General features: G+C 37.5%; 1 long non-coding RNA gene across 1 annotated transcript; it reads right to left on the bottom strand.

The window, feature by feature from the left end:
• Positions 1–6,185: 6,185 nt before the first annotated feature.
• On the bottom strand, positions 6,186–11,453 carry LOC135180808 (uncharacterized). The gene is made up of 4 exons (XR_010304567.1): positions 11,045–11,453; positions 10,546–10,628; positions 9,969–10,009; positions 6,186–8,113 (listed from the first exon to the last, which is right to left on the bottom strand). It is a non-coding gene; the product is annotated as an uncharacterized LOC135180808 (long non-coding RNA).
• Between the last annotated feature and the right edge of the window lie 16,427 nt (positions 11,454–27,880).

The following is a 27,880-nucleotide window of genomic DNA, read 5'->3' as shown; positions in this document are numbered from 1 at the left end:
CATTAATCCAGGGCCTCAGAGTTCATCATTCTGTCCTTGAAAAGCAGAATGTGTTTCAGATGTAGAAACCTGGTGAAGAAGTGTCAGGCACAGGGGTACATGTGATCTGATAGACTCTGTCAGGGGAATTGAATGGAAGTAGTGTGTGGGAGGGAGATACATGGGTGGTAGGGGAACAGCTTGTTCCAGTAGCATAATTAGGGAAAGGATTCAGCAAATATTAACTATTTAGATCAAGCTGCATAACTGATAGAATCTGTGACAATGAGACTGTCAAGATGCTGTCTGAGATGCATGAAGAAGCAGAATTTTTTAATGCATTGATGGCTTTTACAGTGTTATTGACTTAATGAGACTGGGGATGGGAGAGTGCTGTAGTTATTGTAACCACCATCCAATGAAACTGAAAACTTTGGGCCTGTATGTGTGGGTTTTTCCCACTTGACCTATCTTTAGATGGTCAGAATGCTACTGAAAAGAGGGCAAGAATTTTGCAATCACACAGAAGCCTTCTTGTTGGCTTCAGCAGCATGGCAACTGCAAACCTGTTCATGGTTAGAGGTACATAAAATATCACTGAATCCTGGGGCGGGGGAAGAGGGGGAAGTAACCAGGAAAAAAAAAATCCAAACTAATTCAGTTATCAGATAAATAAAAAATAATCCTAGTGAATTTTTTTGCTTTTTCCTGATGTCAGGTTCAGCAGCTCAGACCTCTAATTTGCAGGAAGTGAAAGGAAGGCATTTGATAATTATAATTTTGAAAACTGCAATTAAAATACACAGCCATGCATCCTGAATTCTGCCTCCTAAGAGTGATCTTCTTAACTGCCCAGAATATATATACTCTTCATTTCCTTCTTAACTGTATTTAAATGAAGCTTCATCTGCCCAGCAGTCAGTCAGGAGGAACTTCACTTGACATGCTTTTCTCAGTTTGTGGTTAATGCCACCTAACACAATAGTTACAGTTCCTTGCCATTATATCCCCAGATCACTCTTCTATCTGTTGCTTGACAGCCCTCAGTTTTCTAAGACCTTCTGCTCTGCTGAAACACACAAACTGGACATTTTCAGTGATGAAATGAGGTATGTAGAATCCTTTCATTTTATTCAGCCCCTTTCATCACAGGAGTACGAGAGATCACAATATATCCCCGAATGAAACTCTGTAAAGTTGTTTTACTGTTAAGAATCACAGAATCACAGAAACATTCAGGCTGGAAAAGACCCTCAGGAGTTCAATACTATCAGTTACACAGTACAGTGAAATATGGAACAGGACGGCCAAGGGATCAGGCCCAGCCAGTATGGGTTTAGGAAGGGCAGGTCCTGCCTCACCAACCTGATCTCCTTTTATGATCAGGTTACCTGCCTGGTGAATGTGGGGCAGGCTGTGGATGTAGTCTAGCTGGGCTTCAGCAAAGCCTTTGACACTGTCTGTCACAAGAAGTTGCTGGCAAAGATGGCAGCTCATGGCTTGGACAGACTCACTCTGAAATGGATCAAGAACTGGCTGGAGGGCTGGGCCCAGAGAGTGGTGGTGAATGATGCCACATCCAGTTGGCAGCTGTCACTAGTGGTGTCCCCCAGGGATCAGTGCTGGGCTCAGTCCTGTTCAATATCTTTATACATGATCTGGTGTTGATCTGTTGGAGAGTAGGAGAGCCCTGCAGAGGGACCTGGACAGGCTGGATGGGTGGGTAGAGGCCAATGAGAGGAGATTAACAAGGCTAAGTGCAGGGTTCTGCACTTCGGCCACAACAACCCCAAACAGTGCTACAGGCTGGGGATAGAGTGGCTGGAGAGCAGCCAGGCAGAAAGGGACCTGGGGGCACTGGTAGATAGTAGGCTGAAGATGAGCCAGCAGTGTGCCCAGGTGGCCAAGAGAGCCAATAGCATCCTGGCCTGCATCAGGAACAGTGTGGCCAGTAGGACAAGGGAGGTTATTCTGCCCCTGTACTCAGCACTGGTCAGGCCACATCTTGAGTGCTGTGTCCAGTTCTGGGCCCCTCAATTCAAGAGAGATGTTGAGGTGCTGGAACATGTCCAGAGAAGGGCAGCAAAGCTGGTGAGGGGCCTGGAACACAAACCCTATGAGGAGAGGCTGAGGGAGCTGGGGTTGTTTAGCCTGGAGAAGAGGAGGCTCAGGGGGGACCTCACTGCTGGCTACAACTACCTGGTTGTAGCCAGGTGGGGGTTGGTCTCTTCTCCCAGACAACCAGCAACAGAACAAGGGGACACAGTCTCCAGTTGTGCCAGGGGAGGTATAGGCTGGATGTTAGGAGGAAGTTCTTGGCAGAGAGAGTGATTTGCCATTGGAATAGGCTGCCCAGGGAGGTGGTGGAGTTGCCATCCCTGGAGGTGTTGAAGAAAAGCCTGAATGAGGCACTTAGTGCCATGGTCTAGTTGACTGGATAGGGCTGGGTGCTAGGTTGGCCTGGATGATCTTGGAGGTCTCTTCCAAACTTGTTGATTCTATGATTCCATGATCTGGTGGTGTTCCCTGTTACAAAAGTATCTGAATTAAGATTTTTTTCCTTATTTACAAGAATAAATACTCTCTACTTAAAAACAAAAATCAGTTTAATAGAGAAAAATATACTATACACATACTTATATTACCCTTAATCTCAGCTAAATAGAGGTTAGTTTGCCATTTCTCTCATCCTAAAATATCTTTATCCACTCTCTGCTTCAATAATTTGTTCAATTATGTTACTCATAATTTGCATGGGAATACCATCGCCTAAAAGTAAAACTACAAGAACTTATTAATAAACCCTCTATTTAATACATCTAATTGACATAGCCTTTGGACAACAACAAAAAATGCACATATTTTAGAAGGCCAGGAGGAAAATAATTGAAAAAATTTCACAAATAATAAATAAGCACCTTTTAAAAGAGCACAGGAGAAAAACAGGGGAGGGAAATGAAGGGGAAGGAGAAGGGGAAAGGAGAAGGAGAAGTACCAGATTTTCCTAATAAATTGAATCAGTAATTTGTTCTACTTCACTTCTTTATAGGTAATAAACTAAATAGTCACCCAAAGAGCAACCCCAGGTGACCTACTGCCTCTGACTGTGGCTATGACAACGCAGGAGCACAAGCTTCACAGAATTTTAACCTAGAGAAATCTCAGAGCAGCCTCTAGATTTTTTTTCTGCCTTACTGTGAAAGGTAGAAGGTTGCTACTATATCAAGCATACCACCATAAACTAAATGAAATCTTTATCAGAGAGGATTTCCGCCCGAATAAGACCCAACTTCTTGAACACTGAATGACAGTTGTACCATGAAGAGTACCTCAATCTTCATTTATGTCAATGTATGTGTTAATTAACAGAAGCTGTAAAGGGGTTCACCATTTTAGGATGGTGCACAAATAATCAGCATGGAATCTCTCTGCCTACTTCTCTATCCTGGAAAAGACAATGACGCCAAGCATCAACCTGACTGGAGAATGCTCAAGTTCAATTCCTTAATACATAGACAACACTTTAAAAAATTAATTGATAAAAATATGACAGATGTGCAAAATTTTATAAAATAGAGTTTGTGACCATAAATGAAACCTGCCAGAAGGTCACACATGTTGTAATTTATAAAACATTAAAGCACTTGCCAATGATTCACTGGAAGCAGATCTTCATCTTGCCAGGACCACTGTATTTTGAAAATAAAATATTTTGGGTGTGATAATTTGTTTACAACTATCTCACTGTTTCATCTCAGTCTCATAGTGTTAGCTATTGAGTCACAACCTGAAAGTGATAAATAGGCAATGATGGACCTATGAGTGTGGCAAGCAAGGGCTTTCTACAGAGCGCCACCAAGCTTTTCTTCTCCTTGTTGTGATTAAAGGTTACTGTGTTTTGATAGCTAGAGTACATAAAACCTATTCAAATCACTACAGTAAACATGCTTCTGTATAACCTGCTACCTCAAGATGCTTGACTTCTAATTATGTGCTGAAATAAGAGTGAAATGTAATTGCAGATGTTGTATAGAAGAAAATCATCCCACCTACGTCATAATATGCCCAACTGAAGAGTTCAAAGTGGTCTCTTAATCATGGCCAAATGCTTACTAAGAATTTTCTTCAGAAACACTTTTTTCTACCCTAAGAGGCAGCAAGCCTCAGTTATTTGTAATATTTCCATTAAGCCACTTTTTTTTTCCCCTTTCCAAAAGACACAAAGGGAGTTTTAATCCAAACATCATGGCTGTGGTTAAAAAAATGAATTAAAAACAAAACTACAACATTTAAGAGTCTGAGGATTTTTGCTGTATACAGATATTTCAAGCTGATTATGAGATTAAGCTAAAGAATTTCCAGTGGTTTTGAATGGAAAGCTGGGACAACAGAATTGCTTGTGTTTTTAGTGCGATGCCTAATTTCTGTCTCTAGTTGGCGCTACTTAGTGAAGCAGTAGTTTCATCCACTTAAAACCAAGTGTGGGCTTTTCCTTCGCCGTACTGGATATGGTAACTAGATACTGTCGATATGCCCACTCTGAGAAAGCAGAATACTCACAATATTTGTTCACATCAATTGTTTGTTCAAATAAAACAATTCTGTGTTACTCACAAATGTTTTAGCATCGTTTTTCTAGGACATTAGGAACAGTTTATGCCTGAAAGACTCTGGCGATGCTTGTTACTTAGTAATAGGGTTGATACAAGGTTTTGTGCATTATCTTATTTTCAGACCTCTGCACTGCACACAAAGAGGAGTATAAAAAGTTGCAAGAGGAATGATAAAGTGGTGAAACTGCACTTTGATTTCATACTTACTTTAAAGAAGTTTTTTTATGTCCTTTTGTTTTCTTACAAAAGGTGAAGTAAACACTCACGGGGGAAAATGTGACATCAATTAGCGAAAACACAGGAAGATGAATGTAACTGAACAGGTTTTTCTCCTACTTGTCCAAATTAATCACGCTTTCTCTCACTTAAAGGAAAGAAGACTGAAAAGTGAGACTTCTGAAATTAAAGTAATATGTTAATATTATTTTATTTTAATTCTCCCACATATTTTTTTCCCACAAGAGCACAGCATTTTGATTTCCAAAGCAATCCAAATTACCTACATTTTGTAAAGCAAAGCCAGAGATCATTTCCATTCGAATACTGCTCTCAAGAAAACTATAATGCTACTCAAGTTTTAATACTGTGCAAATGTAATTATTTTCTTTGGGTTATTTTTGTTTTCATAAGTTGTATTTTCAGCTTTCAAAAGTTAATAAGTTGTATTTTCAGGTTTCAAAAGCTGTATTCCAAGGCACAACTTCTATAGGCTCTAGTTACACCAACTATCAACATTACAGAAGGTTTTGTTGAGTTATTAGCCATAATCTCTAGTGACAAACATACTCTGTGCTCGGAATTTTCTCCTTGGGGGAGATATAGTGCAGTTAAACACCTCATCTACTCTTCATTTTTGGGGTTCTGAATTGCAATTTGTTTCTAAAAACACAAGCATTTAAACATAGTTGCAAATTGTCCAAGTACCTCCAAGAAGTAGGAGTCATCAGAACTTTTCAATCTGGCAATTGTATGGGAAAGTATTCTTCACCATCACATTTTTGCCACTCTACTGACTGTTTGCCAGTTTCTGATTAGGTATTTTTCTCATATTCTCTTCTACAAACTAACCTTTCAAAATTAAGAGAGGTAAACTTTTAAAGAACCAATATTTTCAAATTTTCAATTAAAAACAAATATTCCTCTTATTAGTAGATTGATTCAATTTTTAATACACAGAGAGATAGCTGTGACTTATGAAGGACAGTTGATTTTGGTTGGTTGGTTGTTTTGTGGGCATGCTTTTCTTATTAATCACATATAGCTGCATTGCGATGCTGCCACAGCTTTGTAGTCACGAAATCTGGTGACTATTGTGAAAATAAATGTTTAAATACTTTTAAAAGCTTAAACAATCAAAGAGAGTTTTTTTTAAACAGTTTATACCCATGAAAAAAAGAAAAAAAATAACAACAAAACAGAAAAAGTTGATTTTCAGGTTCTTGTTTCCTACATTTTACAGGTGTCAAGCCCAGAAACAGATAAAACTATGTGGTCATGGTGTTCAAATACTGACTTTTAAATATACTATGCTATGCTACACTACACTACACTAGACTATATTGTTGTGTTATGTTATGTTATATATTATGGCAGATCAAAGTAAAAAAAAGGGGGGTATATTATAAAAAAATATATACTTCAGGGAAACAAAAACCACCTGATGTGTTCACATGTGAGGAACAAAGAAAATAAGCCCCAACCTGTCTGTTTTTTATAACCCTACTCTTTTTCCTACAGCATCACAAAACAAGCAGCGTTTCTTAGGACACAGCGTGAAATCTGCGACACAATCCAGTAGAAGTGTTGTTTCAACTCTTCTTAAGATAAATTCAGTAACTGTGTAAATATATTTTAAATTCTAATTCTTCAGCAATGTGCATTCATTATCAGAATTTAGCTCAAATAATTTTTTTTGGGGTAGTGAATTTAAAGATGTGACAAAACCTCCTGGGTGTCTTTCTCACTCCATTTCTGAGCATAGCTTCCATTAAGATTAATGGCTGTTATGTATCTAATGGGAATATGTATCTTAAGAAAGAAGTTGATGTAGAAGCAGAAATTTTCGTGGAAATGATGAACAATAGAGGTCATGATTACAATAATTGTTGAATGAGAAATTTAACAAAATTCTATGAGGGAAATGTTCCTTTCTTTAAACAAAAAGGCCGCATGTTGACACTAATCATATTGAGCAGACCTGCTGAAGCTGATATTCCAAAGATTTCACTGGGGACCATTTTCCAGACTAAGACTGAGATTCCTTGCCTTATTCAGTGCAGACTTAGCTGTATTATTCTCCTATGTTCAGTAAGGCTGAGATTTCTCAAGATTGGATATCTGAGTAGGCATGGAAGTTTCCAAGGGCAAAGACCTGAAGCACCATCTTAAGAAAGATTGCTACAGAATCTAGCCAAAGCTTTTCATCAACAGTCCTGGTTTTACAATACAGAACCTAAATAATACAATGATGTAAATCACAAATATGATACAATGATAGACAACCAAAAAATCAGTTTAGCATTAACTAGTTCGTAAATTACAAGAAAATAAATCTGATCTGTACTCTCTCTGCCTATATGTACTTCACAGCACTACCCTCCCGGGTTTTAACATTGACACACAAACACTTCAAGGATTTAACTGATTTACCTTCAAAGTTAAAGCCTGATACAGAGCCATCAGAGTAAGATGAAGTACAGAGTGCAAGACCTAATTAAGACCCTACATAGCTTAAATACTTTTGAAATGTACAAGGTTGAGAAACAAAAAGTGTATGCTAAGTGTTTCCATTTCTTGAAGTTGGAAGAACTTTTCATGTTTTCAGCCTTACTTTTTAATCCTGAAGGCATTTCTTCAGTGTGTATACATTTATGCTAATCATATACTACAGCCATGGGTTCCTCTATCAATATGAAATGTTTTGTACTTGCTGTTTTTGTGCATCTTGTATTGTTATGTGCAATATACAAAATAATGTGTCTAACTATGCCATTTATGCTTTTGAAAGAAAAAGCAAATTACTTACTGAAGAGAATGGCATTTGCATGCATGTGTGTCAGCTTTCAAGCCATTTCCCTCTACAAAATATTGCTTTCTACACTTAGAAAATGCATCCATCCATCAGTTACAAACCATTTCAAAGCACTTTATGAATCTACAGAGCAAAATGTACTTATCTTACATTGGCAGTGTCCCAGCTGTTACAAAATTGCTATTGTCCTAATACTTACAAGGCAATTTTAGCATCAGTTAATAATTTTACAGGATAGATAACTTCTAAAGCATTATAAAATGACAGACATTAAACAATAGCAACTTAGCATTTTTTGAAACAGTTCGTGACAGCTTAAAAACTAAAGTGATTTTAATGTATAGTCTACGCAGTTTTAGTTTCTCATTGACAATTCCTTTAGAAGATAAAAATGTGAAAAATCCTTTTAAATAGAGGGTGAAAGAATAAAACAAATTTATCTTTAAAATATATTCAGTAAAAAATCTCAATTAGGAATAATGTCTCAAATCTTCCAGTACAGATTGTAGGTGACAAGAATCAGAATTTATTTAGGCAGGGAAAAGGGAAAAAAAAAGAGAGAGAGAGAGAGATGGTATCATTTAATGGTAGGGTACCACAAAATAATACAAAAAAAGGCATATCTATTCATTAAATTTAATGAAAAAAGGAAAATAGAGCGAACACCATTTCATATAAATCTGTATGCATTATTTCTTCTCAAAAACTGCTTTCTATCAGTCTTAGTTTAAGGGCTTCAGTTAAAGGCAAATTCCTGTTAAATTGTTACCTTTAATCTTGCTTAAGTAGCCGTTCTGGCCAAATACTTCCTTTTTGGTTAGACATTTATAATTTACCTAATGTACAGTACAACCTGTGATAGCAAAAGGTTTGACGATGTGTAGAATGTAAACTGCTCTAAACAAATTAAATTAATTGATATTGGAGGTTTTAAGTTGGTAATAACTCAAAAGAACCTTTTCACTGCAACTAATGTACATCACAGTGGCCTTTTCTGTCAATGTACTTAAGTTAAACCAATTGTACCACTCGCTGTCATACCACACAGGTAATTGACCACCTCATCAAGCCATAGCAAAAAAGAGTGCCTTAGTGCCTAATTACTGCATTCATCTGTACTACTGAACACATTAAAGCAACATTAATGTACTGTGCTATATACATCCTTATCCAATAGTATTAAAAGGTCCTTGTGCTGGAGAAAGGAGTTCTGATTGCAGTACAGCTATTTTCAAAACCCTGTCAAATTGACTTCCAAAACACATAGAATCTTGTAGATTACTTGCAACTTTTATCCAAACTGAATATTTCAATTAATATTGCAGTTCTGCTTTGCCCAGCTATCCTGACTCTTAGAAATTTTGGAAGTCTGCAAAGTGTAGAATAGCTCTTAAGGCTTGCCAAAGCAAACAGTTGAAACAGACCCCATATAAGAAGTAAATAAGTAGTGCCTGGTCTGTTACTAGTTTATCCCCAGACGTTTTACCTAATAGAACATTATTTACCATTTCCTGCACAGCCTATAGAAATGTGTCTAAATGTGATGGGAGAGAGTGAAATTCTCTTTTCAGAGAGTTCAGGTATAAGCATCTGCTTAGACAAGGGATTTTTTTTTTTTTCTTTTTCAGAGTCATGCTTATATAAATGATAGAATCATAGAATCAACCAGGTTGGAAGAGACCATGAGCACTCTCTTGCTGGTTTCCTCCCACAAATAAGTCTGCAGGGCCAAATAGCCTGGAGAAGAGGAGGTTCTGGGAAGACCTTTTTGCTGTCTACAAATACGTGAAAGGAGGTTGTAGAGAGGTGGGGGTTGGTACCTTCTCCCAGGCAACCAGTGACAGAACAAGGGGACACAGTCTCAAGCTGCAACAGGGGAGGTTTAGGCTGGGTGTTAGGAAGAAGTTAGTCACAGAAAGAGTGATTGGCATTGGAATGGGCTGCCCAGGGATGTGGTGGAGTCACCACCTCTGGATGCGTTTAAAAGGAGACTGGTTGTTAAAAGGAGACTTAGCTTAGTAACTTGTTTTAGTTAGATGTCAGGTGATAGGTTGGACTTGATGATCTCGGAGGTCTTTTCCAACCTGGTTAATTCTGTGATTCTGCAATATACAACTGAGCACAGGCAGAAGTACTGAGGTGGGCTGACGATGAGGATCTCTAGAAGAGGTTGTTCCTGTATGAAGGGCAGTTTCTCAACAAGCATCTTCGTGAAAGATTATGTGTGCTGTGTCATAACCTGAATTCCTTAATAGCCCTTTGCTTTAAAAGAATCTCTCTCTCAAGCAGTCAATTCATGTCATGAATTCCAGAAATGGAAGACTGCACTTACAGTTTCATCTCACCTTTGTGATTGTCAGAAGCTAAGATTTCAGAAACAGCATCTCTGGGGAAAAAAGTAAAGAAAAGGAAAAGTATTCAATCCACCAGATTCTTGAGACCCAGCTGCTACTTTAATGTTATGTAAAACTTCTAAACCAAATATTTTTTAGATGGGTGTGTATATACAGAGAGATCATCTCATTGTGAAAGAAAATAAGAGACAGCTGCCATAACAATTCACTCTTCTACAAATTACTGTGGATCATACATGTAACCCATGCTCATCATCTGGTGATATTACACAGTGGTAAGTAAAAACAGGTTGGTTCACAGTCTGGTTTGTATGAGAGGAAAGTAATGTCTATACTGGTTAAGCTTAGAAATGAAAACAAAACAAACCAACCCTATCTGTACAAAGCAATGATGATAACCAAAAGTTACCTGATGGAAATCTTTAAGAAGAAACACTTTTTTGCCCACCTATTCTCTACCAAATATGTACCTGAGTATTTTGGGTATTTTCATTACTGTCAAAGCTTGTAACTTCTAGACTTGTAACCAGTTGTCAGAGAACAAGCAACAGGAATTACCAGCAAGTACCTGTGAACTTCTCTGACATTCCTTTGTTTCTACCCTAGGGTCACCAGAAAATCAGAGTCCACAACACTTCATTCTCTGGATTGCTTAAAAAGAACAAGAAACACTTTTGAGGATGAGGTTCTTGACAAAACCCCACTTCTATTCTCTACCACAGCTTCACCTGAATGGAGCAGACCCAGTGTTGTTTTGAAGTTTTGATTCCTTCAGTCATCTACTTCATTTTGTGCGGTGAGTTTCTAAGGGGTTTTAGTCTTGTTTTGTTTAAGCCATTCTTAACTGTACAACCCATATTTTCTTTTTCTCCTAGCTGAATATAACTTCCAAGTAGGTTAGGTAAGCTATATTTTGAGCCAGAAAAGTTAGCAATTAAAAATTTAGACTTCTTCATCTTGCCTTTTTTTTCCTTCTTCCCAGTTCCAACAATTTCTATAACAGACTCTACATCAATAATTAGCATCTGACTCACATCTCCAGGTAACATTCAAGATGTATTACTCACCAGTAGCCTGGCAATTTCTGCACTCCCATCATAGAATATTTACTCCATCTTGCATATATGCTAGATCACAACATTTATTCTTGGCAGAAAGAATCAACAGTTAATTGGTCCACACTTCGTTTCTCACACAGAAACAGTGACATTTAGAAAAATGTAAATCATAGAGGAAAGGTATTGATAAAATAGATCTTAGCTATAGCAAACAAATTGATGCGTGCTCCAGCCAACCATTTCAAGCTGCTGAAAAATTACTGTTTTACAGAGGCTGAACCTTTGTAGGAATGTCTTTTAATATCATCTTGTAGTAAAAAGAATGCTTCCCTCCCTCAAGATGAACAGAAAGCACTGCATTGCTACTGGTTTATTGTATTGTCAGCGTTACAAGCAAAAAAAGGTGCTTGCATTATCTCTTCCCTGAAAAACAAAACAAAACAACACAATTATTTGAATGCTAGCACGAGAAGCAGTCACTCATTAAGTCATGAGGCAGGCAGGTAAAGGCAAAATGTGGAAATCAGGATTATTTGTCCATCATAGTGGAAATAGATTAGGTTGTGTGAAGTATTATTCTCAGTTCAAAATTCTAAATGAGAAGAGCAGTTGAAATGCATACATTCACCACTTGGACCCTACTGTTACACAGCTTCTGTAGATAGATGGTTACAAAAATCAGAAATCTGATCTTCAAGCAAAAAAAAAATATGAAAAAACTTTGACTTACAGAATCACAGAAGCATTCCAGTTGGAAAAGCCCCTCAAGATCACCAAACACAAGTGATATCCCTACTCTACAAGGTTTGCCCTAAACCACATTCCCAAGCACCACATCCAAACAACTTTCAAACACCTCCAGGGTTGGTGACTCAACCACCTCCCTGGGCAGCCCATTCCAATGCCTGACCACTCTTGTAGTGAAAAAAAAATTCCTAATGTCCAGTCTAAACCTACTCTGTCACAATTTGAGGCTGTTCCCTCTTGTTCTGTCACTAATTATCTCTGAGAAGAGACCAGCACTAGTATTCATGTATCTATGCATACATTTAAAATTACAAATACCTTATACTTGATGTGCCCTAACTGTTCAGATTGCCTTTTGGAGTTTTTGAGGCTTTATACAAAGAAATTATTGTAGAAATTAACATTTACCTTCTATCAAATATTTAATGTTCATCTATATACATTTTAATAGTTCTTTTATAGGAGGTACTTAATATAAGATTCAAAGTAGTTGGGATAGTAGAAAATAGATTTTTAAAATAATCCTTAATTTGAAAATTTTAACTTTTTAAAATTATGGAATCATAGAATGGTCTGAGTTGGAAGGAACCTTAAAAGGTCATCTAGTCCAACCTCCTCTGCAGTCAGCAGGGACATCCTCAGCTAGGTTGCTCAGAGTCATATGGAGCCTCAACACAAATATCTCCAGGAATGGGGCCTCAATCACCTCCCTGGGCAACCCTCGTGGTGCATAACCTGTTCCTAACAGACATTCTAAATCTACTCTTCTCTAGTTTGGAACCATTGCCCCTCATCCTATCACTACAATTAAGGGTGCAATAAGTAAAAGTTAGATGTCAAAAATTCAATTTCCTTCCTGACTGAAATCTTCTTATAAAAGGTACTGCCTCTTTTTTTCCTACATATATGAGAATGTGCCTTGTTGCTTTCTACTGAAGGGCATTTACTGTCAATTCTTGTCACTGACGTACTAGTTGTATACCACACAGACTGAACAGCTCCTAGTGCAGAGCTGGATTCAAGTACATAAATTGTACTCAGTCACTCTATGTTAGTTTCAGAACTGAAGGCATTGAGAATGTTTAATAACTTTTTAGTCACTAGAAATTAAAATTACAATGCTAAATTTCTTTAAGATTTTAGTCAGTTTTACTCTATTACTGTTTATCTAAGGCAAATCTGCAAATCTGACAGGGACATACTATTCTTTCACTTTGTTTCGCTGTCCTTTATTTTATTTGGCTTTTACCCTCCTCCTTTATGCTTACAGAATCATTTAAAAGTGATCTCAAATTAGCAAGAGTAAAAATGGCAGTGTTCAGTGGCACGCACACACACACCCAAAAAAAAGCCAAGTTACTCTTGTGTCACAAGATACTGGGAAGGTTTCTTTGTGTGCTGCTCGTAACTTGATGATGTGTTCCTCATTTTCCCAGTGGTATAAATGCTCTTTGATGCTGTTTTTTAGGAGTATCTCATAGGGTGGTTTGTTTCTTTGATGTCCATTCCTTCAAGGTCAATGTCACTGCGAACTTTCATCAGGTAAACTCCATAGGTAAAAATAGACAGAAATTACTGCCTCACACTCTCCTAAAACTGAATAGGTAGAAATTCACAAAAAGGTGAAACTGCACTTACAACAGCTCAAAATCTCTTCTGTCCGACATCTGCTTACCCTGATGAGACCAAAAATCACTGCTTTCAGTATAATATTATTATACATTGAGAAGTCCAGAAAAAAAAAAGAGGAAACCAAAGTATTTTGGTTTTGTTATTGCCCAATGATCTGATTGCCCAAGTGCCAATCATATGCAATTCGAATGTACACATTCAAATGTGTACATTCCCTTTATAAAGGGACAAATTTAATTGCTATAGAATCATCTGGGTTGAAGAAGACTTTAAAAGTCCTCTAGTTTCTTTGCCATGGGTCAGGACACCTTTCACTAGATCAGGTTAGTCAAAGCTCCATCCAACCTGGATATGAACAGTTCTAGAGAGAGGGGATCCACATGATTCATCACAGCATAAACAGATCAGAAGGTTATAAATCAAACCTACAGTCATTTGTTTGGGAGGGTTTTTTCTAGTGTCTGTAACTGGTAAACTTGACTTTTATGCTTGAAGGCACAGAGAAATTCTATGAGTGGTGCGTGTACAAATGTTAGGTGGTCAAAAAGAGGCCAATGGCTTCTACTGCAGCTAGATGGTGTTTGAGACCTGGAAGCCCCTGCACATGAAACAGTTATCAAAAGCTCTCTCATGGGCAAACAAAGAAAAGTAGTTTTGGCAGCAAAGAAATGTGGTTCCCAAACCTAACAGTGAGAAATCTGAACTTGCGAAGAGGGAGGCATAAAGTCCCTATCATCAGAGATCATCCTTACCACCAGTACCTCAGATCACAGCTACAGTCAATTAGCCAAAGATGATTACATGGACACTGAAATTATTACTATAATGGCATTTTTACCATTCAGTCAACAATAATAAGAAAATTCTTTAAAATATTTTTTAACCTTTTAAATATATTTTAAAACTCAGCTTTCTGAAAGGACTATTAATTCATTTACTCATTCAGAGAAAAAAAAAGGTGATATGAAAAAAATATAAATAAATTTGATTTCACACCAAAAAAGTTTTTACTCTAACAATTTAGATTTAAGGAGGAAAAAAAAGGCCTCATTGTGATGAACAAATTCATTATTTGGAGGAGGAGGCTACAGATATTAATCTGGGGTTCATATAAATTAAAGACTGGACTTATCTTGCTTGCCAGTAGAGTGGAAATCTAGATGAGCAGCTTAAAAGGAGGTATTGGCTTTGCTGGGTGTCTCTAAATTTAACTGGAAAGCTGTTTGTCGAAAATTTCACAAGTTAAAGATTAAGCCTTTCATGGATGTCTTACTAACAAAGATGAACTACAAATCCTCCTCCATATAAACTGGATAAACAGTTATGAACCATGTGTGAACTCAGCATCTCAAATACTAGAACTAATAAATCTACATATTGAGTAAAAACATTTGGTGTTTTTTCACTTTGGAACTGAATGAACTCCCCTCCCATGTTTGCAAGAAGAATGCTTGATTGCAAGTATCCCATCCAAGGCTGAACAATTGTAACATTAACTCCAGAGCTCCTGAGCATGGTACTCCACACAGATCTGCACAACTGCATAAAGAACTTGGTTGCCTACAGGAGAGAATGAACTAGCTAGATATTTATTTCCTGGCCTCATACACCAACAGCAGTACAGAGCACTCCTAAAATAAAACCGTTGAGAAGATGCTTTCAATCCAGAGCATCTGTGGTGATCCAGTTGCATGAATCAACCTGCCAAAGACAGAGGTCCTCTTCTGAACTCAAATCTTATTGGCATCCTCTTGAAGACTACTACAAACAAATCAAACCCATTCACCTGAGAGTGTGGTATGAGTGGCAACGCCGCTGAAGAAGTCCTGACAGAAAAGTCTAGTTTTGAGTTTGCCTCCTCAAGAAATACATTTTAAAAAACAGACAACAGCAGTAACAAAAAAGTCTACCTAGCTTGCTTTTGTTGTAACTGAAACAAACTCAAAGCAACAAAGAAATGTTCTACAGGTGGTTAAGTAGTCTTTGCAAAGTGATAAATTCCCCAGATCTCAGACTGCAAACAAGTAGTCCTAGGCCCATGTTTTGTGGTCAATTCCCTTTTCTTCTGTGAACAAATTAAAAACCAACAAACAAGCAAGCAAGAAACACAAACCACACATTGTAGCAAACAAAAAGAACTTCCTGATAACGAACACCAAGAAATGCAAAGACTTTTAAAAATCTGTCTTGAAAATGTAGGCTTTTGTGGGTTTATGTGTGTGAAGAATCACTACTTTATAGTGAACTTCAGGTTTATTTTGTTTATAAAAGAACCTACTGAAAACAGAGAAAAAGAAGGGGAAAAAAACCAAACCCTCTGCTAGTAGCATTTATTTTCTATATCCACATGATCTCACCTGCCATGTTGACCAACTCAGCCTAACCAAACCCCATTCTTTCCACAGGAAATAGGCTGTACAGAAAGGCACTCGTGTTCTCTACAGACAGCATGGAAAACACTGCTGGTCAATACTATGCAATATATAATGGATAATTATGAGCTGAGTGTCCAAATTATAATCAGTTTGACAAATGTCCACAAGCATCTTCAGTCTATTTTATATTTTCCCTAAGACAAGGCAATCATACAACCAGACAATTCCATCAGGGAAGCTTGTTAGCTGCTTAGTCTGTTAAACCCTGGTTGCCATAGCATCTAGAGTTGAAAAAGCTGCAGATTGGCATGAAAAAGCATGTCGACAATTGCCCTGTCACAGCATGCAAGCTAGGGCTGCTCAAAGGCAGCACACTACAAGTTTTCTTTCCCAGTTTGCACTACCCCATGCTGTTTAATAATATCCATTTACTGGTATTGGGATTGATCTAGTGTAGTGTAAAATCCGCATCTAGTGAGATTTTGCTTTTCACGTGGGGGAGATTCTTTAACAAGTAACTGCAAAACAATTAATTTCTGAAGGAAGCATTGTGAAACTTGTAGGAGGCATATCTGATTTACAGAGGAACCATCCAAACTTTCAGTGATCTTTAGCAAGCTAATCAGTTGCAGAAAGATATTAAAGAAAGAAAAAGAAAGAAAGAAGCAAGCATTCTTTTGACCTTTTCAAATACTTTTCTTGCTGCTAGCCAGTTTGACCAAACATCATCACACAGCTTTGCATTTGGATTTTTGGTCCTCAGAAAAATCCGAAGGTTTATTGTGGCTATACTTTCTTTTTTTTAATCATATGCTTTCTGTAATTAAATAGATTATATGTGCTACTAATTAAAGAGAATTCCAGTCATAATTAATGTATTGTAGACAAAGAGGAATTAGTGTAGAGCAACAAACTGAAGAGCAGCAATAGTATTTGTGGGTTGTTGGTTTTGTTTTCCCCACAATAAAGCTATTGTACCATTTTAATAGAGAAAGTTAACATTATTGATAACATTGAAGAGCTCGCTCCTTTAAGAAGTATATTTTATTAACACATTCATAGTTCTACTTAAATATTAATCACTATATGATAAAAAACATCATTAGACATCTTCATCAAAGTGTTGGAGCTACACAAATTTTAAAAGGAAAAAAAACAGCCACCCCAACAAACATGTAACTAGTGGGTGTTGCACAAGTGTTTCCTATCAAAACTTTACACTTGGTTTATTCACTTTCCCTTCCATTATCGCCGTCTAATCTGTTCTGTCACTTCATTTTACTTTTCCTTCAATGCCACAACTGAAGAAAATCTTGAAAAGTGCATACCCAGGAGCACAATTAAACTGGCAAACCCAAGAGGATTCTGGCACGGATCTTTTCTCACATTTTCCAATAGTATTGTTTCACTTCTTAATCTATCACTATCAGGTAGACATGTTTTACTACAGCTCTCACTATCAGTTACTTTATCCTACTCATTATAGGTCTAGATAGAGAACTACAGAAAACAGAGAAGAAGCTACATCTTCCAGTAAAATTAGCAGGCTATTAAACTGTTCACGAGGAGTGACTCTCTTCAAATGTAATTTTCTAATACATGTTTATGATTCTAGTGTCAGAAAGCATCACTAAAACTGTTCTTAAAACTGTAGTTGAAATTTTTACTCTAAGCTGTCACACGAGTTGCAGAAACAAAAAAAAAATCTTTTAGCTACTAATAGATTTTATTACCGTTTTTATTGCGCTGTGTATTTGGTGTGCATCATATTTGTGAATGTTCTTCAGCCTTGTGCTAAGTCTGGAAATCAACTGTGGGTGTAAATATGAAGCTTGACTGAATTTTGACATGCACTGGGTTCAGAGAAGCCTTTTTTCTTTGAAACCATTATCTCTGCATGTTTGTAATCTGGGGCGGGGGGAGAGAAGGGGTAATATTGACAATATTTCTATGCATGTTTTACTAGGAATTTTTAAGCATCTTATTGAACTACTGAATCCATAACTCCTCAACACACACTGGCTACAAGATGCCATCATTCATAAAAACTACTTGTAGCTTGTTAGTTTTTCACTTAAATACTGTTTATCGAGACAATTATGCATTAACCTGCTGAAAATCAAACCAAAAAATCTCCATTTTTGATGGAAAATCTCTCAGAAAAACATCAGATTTTTTTTTCAAGACTAGTTAAATGATAAAATTCTCCCCTGAATAAATAATTAAATTCCCCATATAAGTAAACCTGCAGCAGAAAGTACATTAGCACACAGGTAAACTTTTTGGCACTCCACTTGCTCCTCTTTTTGTGGTGTTTCTGCTAATTAAGGCAAAGAATTGCAGGATCATATTGCAAAGACTGAAACAAAGTTCTTTTGGAAATCCTCCCTTGAAATTCAGTATTTGTAGGTGAGGTGGAGTGTTTTCACATTATGGTTCAGAAGGCCAAAATATTGCTGGTTTTATTAAGGGTGACTATACAAATGTGTAATTCTGAGTGGATGGAAAGAGAGCACAGTGAGAGAAAGAAAGCCTGAATACAGTACAGCTTTACTTTGCTCTGATAGTGGCTCTCAGTGTGGACCCTCTGAGGAGTGCTAGTAGGAGGAGAACTGTGTGAGAAAAGGTGGATGCAGTTGGTAGCACGCTAAAACAAATGCCCCACAGAAATTTGGGAATCTCTGCCCATGGTGTTGCACAATGACAGTGCAACAGCACAATAAGGAGAATGACTGAAAGGCTCCAAGAGGACAGTTAGGAAATGTTCCTTCACCAGGGTGAACATTTTCTGCAGGTACTCAAGCTATGTGAGAAAGAGAAATAATCTTCTTTCCTCTGTGAATATCTTTTCTGAGGAGGGAATGAGTCAGGCTCTGTGGGCCATCTCTTCCTAGGAACCACTGAAATAGGCATATGCTCATTGTAGAAACTCAAGTCAGAGTTGTTAAGTTCCCTCTATTGTAATTAGTACTTCTTTGATATCCTTATTTCTATCAAGAGCAACGAATTTGCCCTAATATTGGAAGATTGTTTTACATGTTCTATTTTCCCATGGCTACTGGTTAGCAGAGCAAACATGCATTCCGTGGGGTCATATTATGCTTTGGAAGCACTGAGATAGGTGGAAGAAACGAAACTTTTCCTGTCCATAAATGAGAAGTTTCTACAAATGGGAAGTCCCTGGGCCCACTCCAGATCCTTCCTATATTCTGGTACTGGTCTTTGCTATTATTCCAGAGATCATTTCCCTCCATGTGGAAGAAAATACATATTCAGTGCTATTAAATGTACATGAGAATTAGGTAAAAATCCTCCATTTGCCTAGCTTTAGTCTAAATTTTCTGTATTACTTGAGTAGTGACAGATTATCACTCTGTTAAATAATATACAATTTACACTAAATATTATCCTTCTTGTTAGGATACTTATTTAGAAACATGCTTATACCTTTTTGTCTTCTAATTAAAGCCAAAGGAAGATTAAAATAGAAATTATCGCACTTGAAATTCACTGACAGAAAAGAGTGGTTTAAAATAACAGTAAATGCAGAGCTCTTACAATGGATGTGAATGATGCTGCAAGTCAAATAGTTCTTTTAAACTCCCACAGCAAATTTCCTCATGAAATAGATTTTCTTTTCCTTAAATCTAAACCTTTTCCACAGTTTCTGTGAAGTCAAGTAGCAAAATAAATCCTGGATCGCAGAACCATTCCTACAGAGTAAAAAAAAAAAAACATTGCTCTGTAGTAGCTTTTTTCTGTCCTGTTGCATTTTGCCTTATTGTAAAATTTTCCTCAACTGGCTGAAAGCACATTAGCTGCTAGATAGGCATCACACTGATGTCTCCATGCTGCAGCTTGCAGCCGTGAATTTGCTACGATCTGTTTAATCATCAGTGTATTGATTTTCCGCAGCTTTCCTTCATTTTAGCCCCATAGCAGGCTTCTGTAATTTCCTTTGGACAAAGTGTAACCAAACTGTGCTAAGTGATGTTGATTTGCAGGCAAAAGTAAAGGGGTAAATATAAATTAACAAGCTATAAACATTTTAGAAGTGGGGAGTCAATAAAAACAGTGTCTGCAGTTCCTAAAAAAAAAAAGGGGGGGGGGGGGGAATTATTTGAGGCAGATTGTTAACAAAGGTGTCCAAAGAATCTGACATGAGTCTGAGAATAATTTTTGCGCTTTGTGATTAAGAATTGATCAGTCTAAAAGCCTCTGATGCAACTGAATCACCCATAAGCTGCTGGACTGAAAAGGCTCAGCAGGGGCTGGTATTTGTTTGTTAAACTCCCATGATTCCAAGTAGATAATTGGTCTGTGAAGTTCATGGCAGAATCTGAATTTGCTTTCTTGCTTCCCAGCTGGCTGAGCACTGGTTTATAGACTTTTGTGTACAAATTTAGCCAGCAGCAAACCTCACATCTTTAATGTAAAAGGTGTTTTGTTGTGTTTTTCAGGTGCTGAGTGGAAAGCCCACACTCCAGAAGCTCATTAAAAGGGCCAAGTTACAGTACAGGTTTATTTCTGTCACAGCATTTCAAAAAACAGTGACAAGGATTAATACGTTTCGTTGGTACTGGAAAAAGCCTGATACGATCCCTTGTGAATTTGATCATCTGTTTCCCTGCCTGTATAATATTCAATCTCCTATTATATCCTGAAGTTACAGCTGTAAACCAGAGCTGATAAGAATTCAAGCAACACTGCCATAGTCTTCAGATGACTAATTGTTTTATTAAGCAGTATCTTGTTTATTGCAATGTATTTCATACGTCACTCAGAGAACCAACTCTTCTTTAAAATGATAACACACGATAAATCTGCTGTACATTATCCGTGACAGGCACTATAGTGTATAAATATGTGGAAGTAATGGAGTTTAAAAATCTCTCAAACTGGTACTTCTATTCTGTGTGGCTTACGAATAGCTATTTTTGAACATTTATGGAATTCCTTCCAAGGCTTTTCATAATTCTGACAGTAAACTCAGATCTACAGATTGCCTAAAGAGTCATCTCCATCTGAAGATAGAGCCTGACAGTGTAATTGCATGCTCTGGCCCGATCAGAGGAAAGCTATGCACTATGCAAATGCTTGGGAGCCCCACGAGGACCCCCCCAGCTCCAGGAGCACAGGTAGCCCTGGTTTTAGAAAGTGCTCTGTGAAAGTTGCACTCTCCCAAACGCTGGGCAGCAGAAAGGGGCACCAGATCCCTTCCGGTAGAGATTCCTACTCCTGGCAAATCTTCTCAGGAACGCTGAGCTAACACATCTGAGGCTAATGGTAGCTTTAGCGTTGCCTCTGATACCTTTGTGATCAGACCCAGAGATATTACAAAGAGTTACAAGACACTATTTTAAATCACAAGCTAGAACAGATGGGCTTCACTGCATATTTATGAACTACCAGTATAATGGGATCATTTCTGAGAGTAGGAGGGAGAAGACTGAAGGTCCACTTCCATTTGCTCAGGATTTATGTAGGGAACAAATAACTCTGTCCTTTAAAGAAAGCTGCTTTCTCGTTCAAGCCTGAAGTAGGGCTCACTTTTTTTTTCCTTGCTGGCACATAGTATAAGGTATTTGTATGGTTAGTTCTGCTGGTTTCATGGGAATAGTCATGAGAAAAAAAAACACTTAATCACTGGTACTGTGGGTGGAGTTTTGGTCGTTTGTCTTTTTGCTGTGATTCATTATCGTATGTGTGAAAATATATTTCACTATACCGTAATTCAAAGCCCACACCCTTCTGCAGAGAAGGATTTAAGGACTGAACATATTCAAACAAACAGATAAAAAAAGATATATTTTTTTATTGCCAGAAATTAGACAATAAACCCGTGTATTCTTAACAGTAGTTCTTATTCCTAATTTCTTAAGTGTCACACCAGCATTTTAACCCATAATTGGTTGTATATGATTGTACAGTACATAGCTAAACAGACCCTTGTTTGCAGCTGGCAATTTATTGCCCTCCTGCATTACAACAAAGAAACCCAAAATGGTAGCCAAAGAGAAAACTGCCAGTCAAAACACTCTTGCTCTCTTATTCACACTGTTGCTTTCTACCTCCACACTCCATTTTCCTCTAACAACAAATTTAACTTATGAATGAGAAAGGTTAAAGAAAAAATATTTAGTTGCCAAAAACATGGCAAAAATATTATAAAAAGATCTGTTACTGTTAAACACTGAATGTCCTTAGAAAAATGCTAGGAACCACAAGAGTTACACTTTTATCTAAGAGGTAGCATATGTGCCATATAATACATATGTTGCAATCACAGCAACTTATTTTGCATGAACAGCAGCAAACTGGAAAAAAAATTGTCCAGTGCTCAAATGAAAGCTGTCATCATGCCTTCGTTTTAAATATGCATTCAAAGGAAAAGCAGTTTTGTATACTCTCCCTGACAGGTTGGTGGGTTGCGTTTGTGGGGTTTTTTTGGGGGGTGGGGGGCAGGGATAAAGCTACCTGTTAGCATGAAAAGAAAAGCAGCACGTTTAGAGTCTTTATTATAAGATGTTTTGAGCAGTTCTATAATGTCATCAGGGTTTTTTTCAGAGTGATATATACGGTGTTAAAATAATTATTCTTGGTCACATGCTCTTATTTCATTCTTCCATCACTTAAAATGGGGGTTCACATTTGCCTCATAATAAATACTAAACTTTAAATAATAAACACTAAACCCTTTAAATACTTGCTATCCAACCATTAACAACCTCTTTCTCTAAAAATAAATAAATAAATTTCTGGAAGGTTCTGGAAATCCTAAGATGTAGTCAAATAACTGAGTATTAAATATTCAGCACTCCTTAGTCTGTTAAGTGTCCACTTGTGCCCTAAAGAAGCTATTGTAACTGTGACCTATAATTTAACCCCTGCTTTTGTTGGAGCTCTATTGTGCTAGCACTGTACATACATATAACAAAACCAACCTCTCCTAGACTGCTCCCCCTCTTGATAATAGACCAATATCTCTCTCTCCCAGGCCACTCTTCAAAAATGAGGATGGTCTTACACAATGCAGAAGATGAGAGACCATGGAGCAACAAACTGTCCAGAGGGCACAGTAGTGGAAAAGGCATCCTTAGACCCTGGAGTTAGACCACTGTTTTCACACACAGCAACATGAATTAATCTCAGAAATGTAACACACATCAAAACCAGACAGATTGGTCTCCATATTCCTCCTATTAGATGACTGTATCCAGAGCATTTATACTGCCAGCAATGATGGCAGATAGCCCAGCCACCAGCCTTTGCAGGTTACATTTGCTTCGATCCTTAGACAAGAATGATTGATACCAACTTTTCAGGGAGGTCTTCTTCAAAAAGCATAATAGCTGTGATCATAGAGTTTGAAGACTTTATTTATTAAACAGCATTAATTTGAGCTTGAGTACTATAAAAGCTGAGTGCAAATGAAAGTAGTAAAGGCAAACTATGTCTCAAAGCATTAATGTTATTGATCACACTTGCAAAATAAAACCAGATTATCCTGAACTGCAGGACAAGTGTGGGTTTTGTAACCAGACATCTTGGTACCATTTTACTTGTATGGTTATTCACTCTTAGTCTTATCATTCCAAACCCAGCAGTCTAGACCCTCAAAATGCAGAGGGGAACTTAATTCCAGAAAAAGACTCTGCCCTAAATTCTTGTGATCTCAGATTAGCAGTGTCTTAATATCTACTTAAAAGCTCATGGGAACTTCAGTATTTTGATTCAAAGACTAATTTGACCACCAAAAGAAAACCAAACTGCTGCCCAGCCTTAGGGACACACACAAAAAAAAAAAAAAAAAATTAACCACAGCCACAAAAATTCTTCACTTTTTTTTAAACTGTATTACTAATAATGAGCTATTGATTTGAGTTCTTTCCTGGCATTGGGTGTGTATTTCTTTCATCCTGAGTTGTTACATGAGTAAATACTCCTAAAGCTTATGACCTGCTACCTAATACTCCTAAAAGTTGAGGTTACCCTTTCTGAAGATAATCTGGAATGTTTCTTTTCACTGAAAGGACTGGGTGACCAGAAAAAAGCAACACCAGCACCTCATCCACCTGCTTCACTTTGCTCTCAAAAACTGAGAAAATTATAAGAGTTCCAAAGAAATAAATCCTTTGTGAAAACATAAGGAATAGGAAAGTACACCACCATTTCAAGGAAAGACATGTGTATGGTGCTTCATGAAGACAGACCTCTCAGTTCCCTGGAGAATAAACCAAGCCAACAGACAAAAGTCCAAACTGTAACTTTGTTTTTTAAAGAACTTTCCAAATCCTTTCTCTCACCAACACTACCACTTTCACTACCACATTAACTTCAGAGAAAACTACCACACCTTGTGACTTCACATCATCTATTTTTTCTCCTGACTGTTTGCAGATGCTACCTTCACAGGCACCAGAGTCTCAAAGAGACACAGAAGCACGCAGCCAAGTTTGTGATGGGGGTAAAGTATTCCCTGACATGAGGCCCTACTCCTTGACCCTTTAGAGCTCTTGGGAGTGCAAGTGTTACTTCTGGCAAGCAAATGAAGAGTTCTCCACAGAAAGACTACACAGCTGCTCTTTAGCCACATCTTTGTGTGTGAAATTCAATCTCCAGAGCTTTCACAGAGCATAAGGGCTGAGCCTACCTATTCAAACCGGGCAGTGGAGTGAAACTGAGGTTTTATTCAGCACTTAAATATGAAAATTACTGTAATATATGTGATGGACAAGGACTTGGAGAACAGTAGCTCCAATAGATCTGAGTATTTTCACACATACACATTCTATTCAAAGCATCTGTAGGCTATAGAATGTTATCAGAAGACTAATATATCCCAATCAGACAGGATTTATTTATAGAGAACGCTCTTTTTGCAGTGTTAGATGCCTCATTAACTTGATTCAGCTTGCACACAGCAAAAATATTCCCTCCCTCTTCAGATTTTTGATAGGGAATTATAATTTCTTGTTTCATTTGTTAAAATCCTTTTGCTGTGAGGACATTTCAGAAATGCTTTCATCCACACGACTTTTTCAAATGCTAGACTATTCATTTTGACCAAAAGGCTCTCCTTTGTCTGATTTCCTCCTAAGAGAGACACCAGAGAGGATTGTCCTATTTCTTCTTTTCATTTGCCTCTTCCAGAAAACATTAATAGCCAACATTTGAGCCTCCTACACAAAAGTTCATGATAGCAAAGTTGAAAGTGTGGGTTATATATCGTGCTATGAACTGATTATAACTTTGGTATGTCACTTCTACTGTCACTATAAAGCTGAAGGAAATTATGCTGTAAGAATTTTATGTAAATGTAACTACAAACCCATTCCTGGAACATTTAGGAAATCTATGGGTTTAGAAAAAAATTGATATTTTGAACTCAGCCTTTCAAGTTAGTGTGGAGATTTACAGGAATTATCGTCAGAACCTGGTCAGGAGAAACTGGCAAAAGAGTAAAACTCTGTTTTGGGAACTTTACCATTTTTCTCTTGGTTCCATAAAGCAACAAACTCCAAGATCCCTGGATTCTACTGGATCCAGGTCCACAGCCTGCTCTCTTTACTGATTACAATTTAAGACAGAGCAAATGGCAAACATCCTGAAAAATACATGAATGTACAAATATATTGAATTCCCTGAATCCTAGTCATATGCTTACCCTGCAGACAGGGTCTCCCTAATGACTGGAATGCAACAGGGATTAGGAGCTGGAGATGTTACTTTTAGGAAATGAATAGACAATGCATGCTTTAGTAGTTGCAGTTCATTTGTAGCTTGATTTTAAACTACTGATATCAACTGGCTGCCATGGGTTGCAATCAAACTCCTCTATCTTAAACTCTTTCAGATCAATGCAGACTCCTTTTTAATATCCCTTACCAAAAAAGAAACGTTTACAGGCATTCCCACTACAAGTCTCACTCTCTGTTCTTAACCACTTTATTTGTCCAGTATCTGAATATAGAGGACTGCCCTTTAGGAGTGGCTTATCAAATTTTTTTGAGCACCACACGGGAAGGTGACATGATAATGATTTTTCCATCAAAGGTAAGTTGGCTGCAATGCTACTTGAAGGATGACTCCATTCTCTAAGAATCCACACAGAACAACCTTCATTTTAAAATCAAAGTAAACACAAAGTCAGTTTTAATCTCAAGTGTAGTCTAAAGGCCAGTTACCTAAACCAAATAGCATTGCATTGCTGAATATTGTGATTTCATTGGAAACCTGTCTTAATAATTTGATGGCTTATTAAAAATAAGAATGAAAGTTATGAATCTTAAATCTTACTGACTTTTTTAATTTCACCTCCATTTACTGTAAAAATAATTGAGCAAAACCTCTTGAAAATATTATCTAAACCAGTGGGAGACAAAAGAACCATAAATATCTCTGCCTCTACTCCTGTGACTGTCCACCTCCATCTTCATCTCTACTTGTGTCTCCAGTTCTTTTTTCCTCTTCATCTGTGTCACATTTTTAAGGACAATCTCATGATTTATACACTCGCTACATATCTCTTGAACTCTTCAAGTATGTGCATAATATTCTGGAATCCAAAGTACTTTGAAACACAAATAAATTATTACAGGGCAATCAGATATCAGATGTGCTTTGATTCATGGTAAATATGCGTCTGAGAAACCCTGTAGCACACATGATAATGATGGTGAGCTTCTCTGAATTAGCTTCACAGTAAGCATAAAGGCTCAGACACTTAACCCAGAATACCTCATGCATGGCAAATCACTAATTATGCTAATTTTATTGCAAAGTTATTTCTGCTCAAGACTTTTAAGTTAAAGAAAGTTATGTGTACATTGCAAGTATTGCTTAGCATCCTTCGGGTTAGGAAGGAAACTGATTTGCTGAAAGCCTTTCAGTACCATTCTTGGCGTCGCCTAATCCAGAGGAGATGTAGATTTCATAACTTCTACATGCTCTGGTACAACACAGAATGACCAAACCACAGACCACTTTCTTTCTAAGCGATATGAAAATGTTAAGAGATGTCTTTTTAGCCAAAGAAATGCTGTTCATTTCTGTCTTTGAGAATGCTTTTTCTCTTATTTTGGCAACATAACCATGCAATATACAGTCCTGTATTTCCTTCCCTGGTGTAATTTCCTCAGCGATGAGCAAACTTGCCATTAAGAACACTGTTTGGCCAAAAACACGTAACAAGAAAAAGAACTGCAGCACTTCATAAATGAGACTGGGTTTCCATGGAGGTACTATAGGCCTTGCTTATGTCTCAGCTTTCTGCTCTTTAAAAGTGCATTCTAACAATATGATGATCTACTGACAGCACGGAGTGATTTTATAAACATGGGCTGTTCTTTCTTCCTGTACAGAGTGACTCAGATGATCAGGAAGATAAAAAAAATGGAGCTGACAGTCTGCTGATGAAGCTACACACAAACCACATCCAAATGAAATATGCTCACATGCAAAGTCCTGGAAAGTGGGAACAATAATAACAGAATTTAGAGGTTTTGAGGACACTATTGGTATTTTTTTCTCTATCAGCTCCTGAACTAATGTGATCTTTACTGAAATCTTACCTGTAAGGAATGCAAGATGACTAAAACAAGCTTGCCAATAAAGGAGACTGTATAAATTAACAATTAAATCTTTCTACCAAAATATATTTATGGTAAGTTTGTAATAAAATCTGGATCATTACCACATAAAGGCCTGCTAAAAGGTCCAGAAACAGAAAGCTTGTGAGTTTCAGCAGCCCAAGTGAAATTTTCCTTTTATTTTCATCTGTTTACCTCCTCAACAAATTATTCCAATGGCATGTGAGCCTCTCAGTCACATTTTTCAGCTTCTTCAAACACTTGTATATATCTTCTTCCCTGACTCCCAAGAATCATATTCAGCATGACCCAACCTTTCCAAGTGACCATCATAAAGACTGATAATTTACAAACAGAGGGAGTCACTGTCCCTGGAGGTGTTCAACAAAGACTGGATGAGGCACTTAGTGCCATAGTCTAGTTCACTGGATAGGGCTGGGTGCTAGGTTGGACTGGATGATCTTGGAGGTCTCTTCCAACCTGGTTGATTCTATGAACAC

The sequence above is a fragment of the Pogoniulus pusillus genome, chromosome 1, assembly GCF_015220805.1.
Source record: "Pogoniulus pusillus isolate bPogPus1 chromosome 1, bPogPus1.pri, whole genome shotgun sequence".
In the NCBI taxonomy this organism is placed as follows: domain Eukaryota; kingdom Metazoa; phylum Chordata; class Aves; order Piciformes; family Lybiidae; genus Pogoniulus; species Pogoniulus pusillus.
The sequence above is the reverse complement of the archived record's forward strand: the minus strand, read 5'-3'. Positions and strand labels throughout refer to the sequence as shown.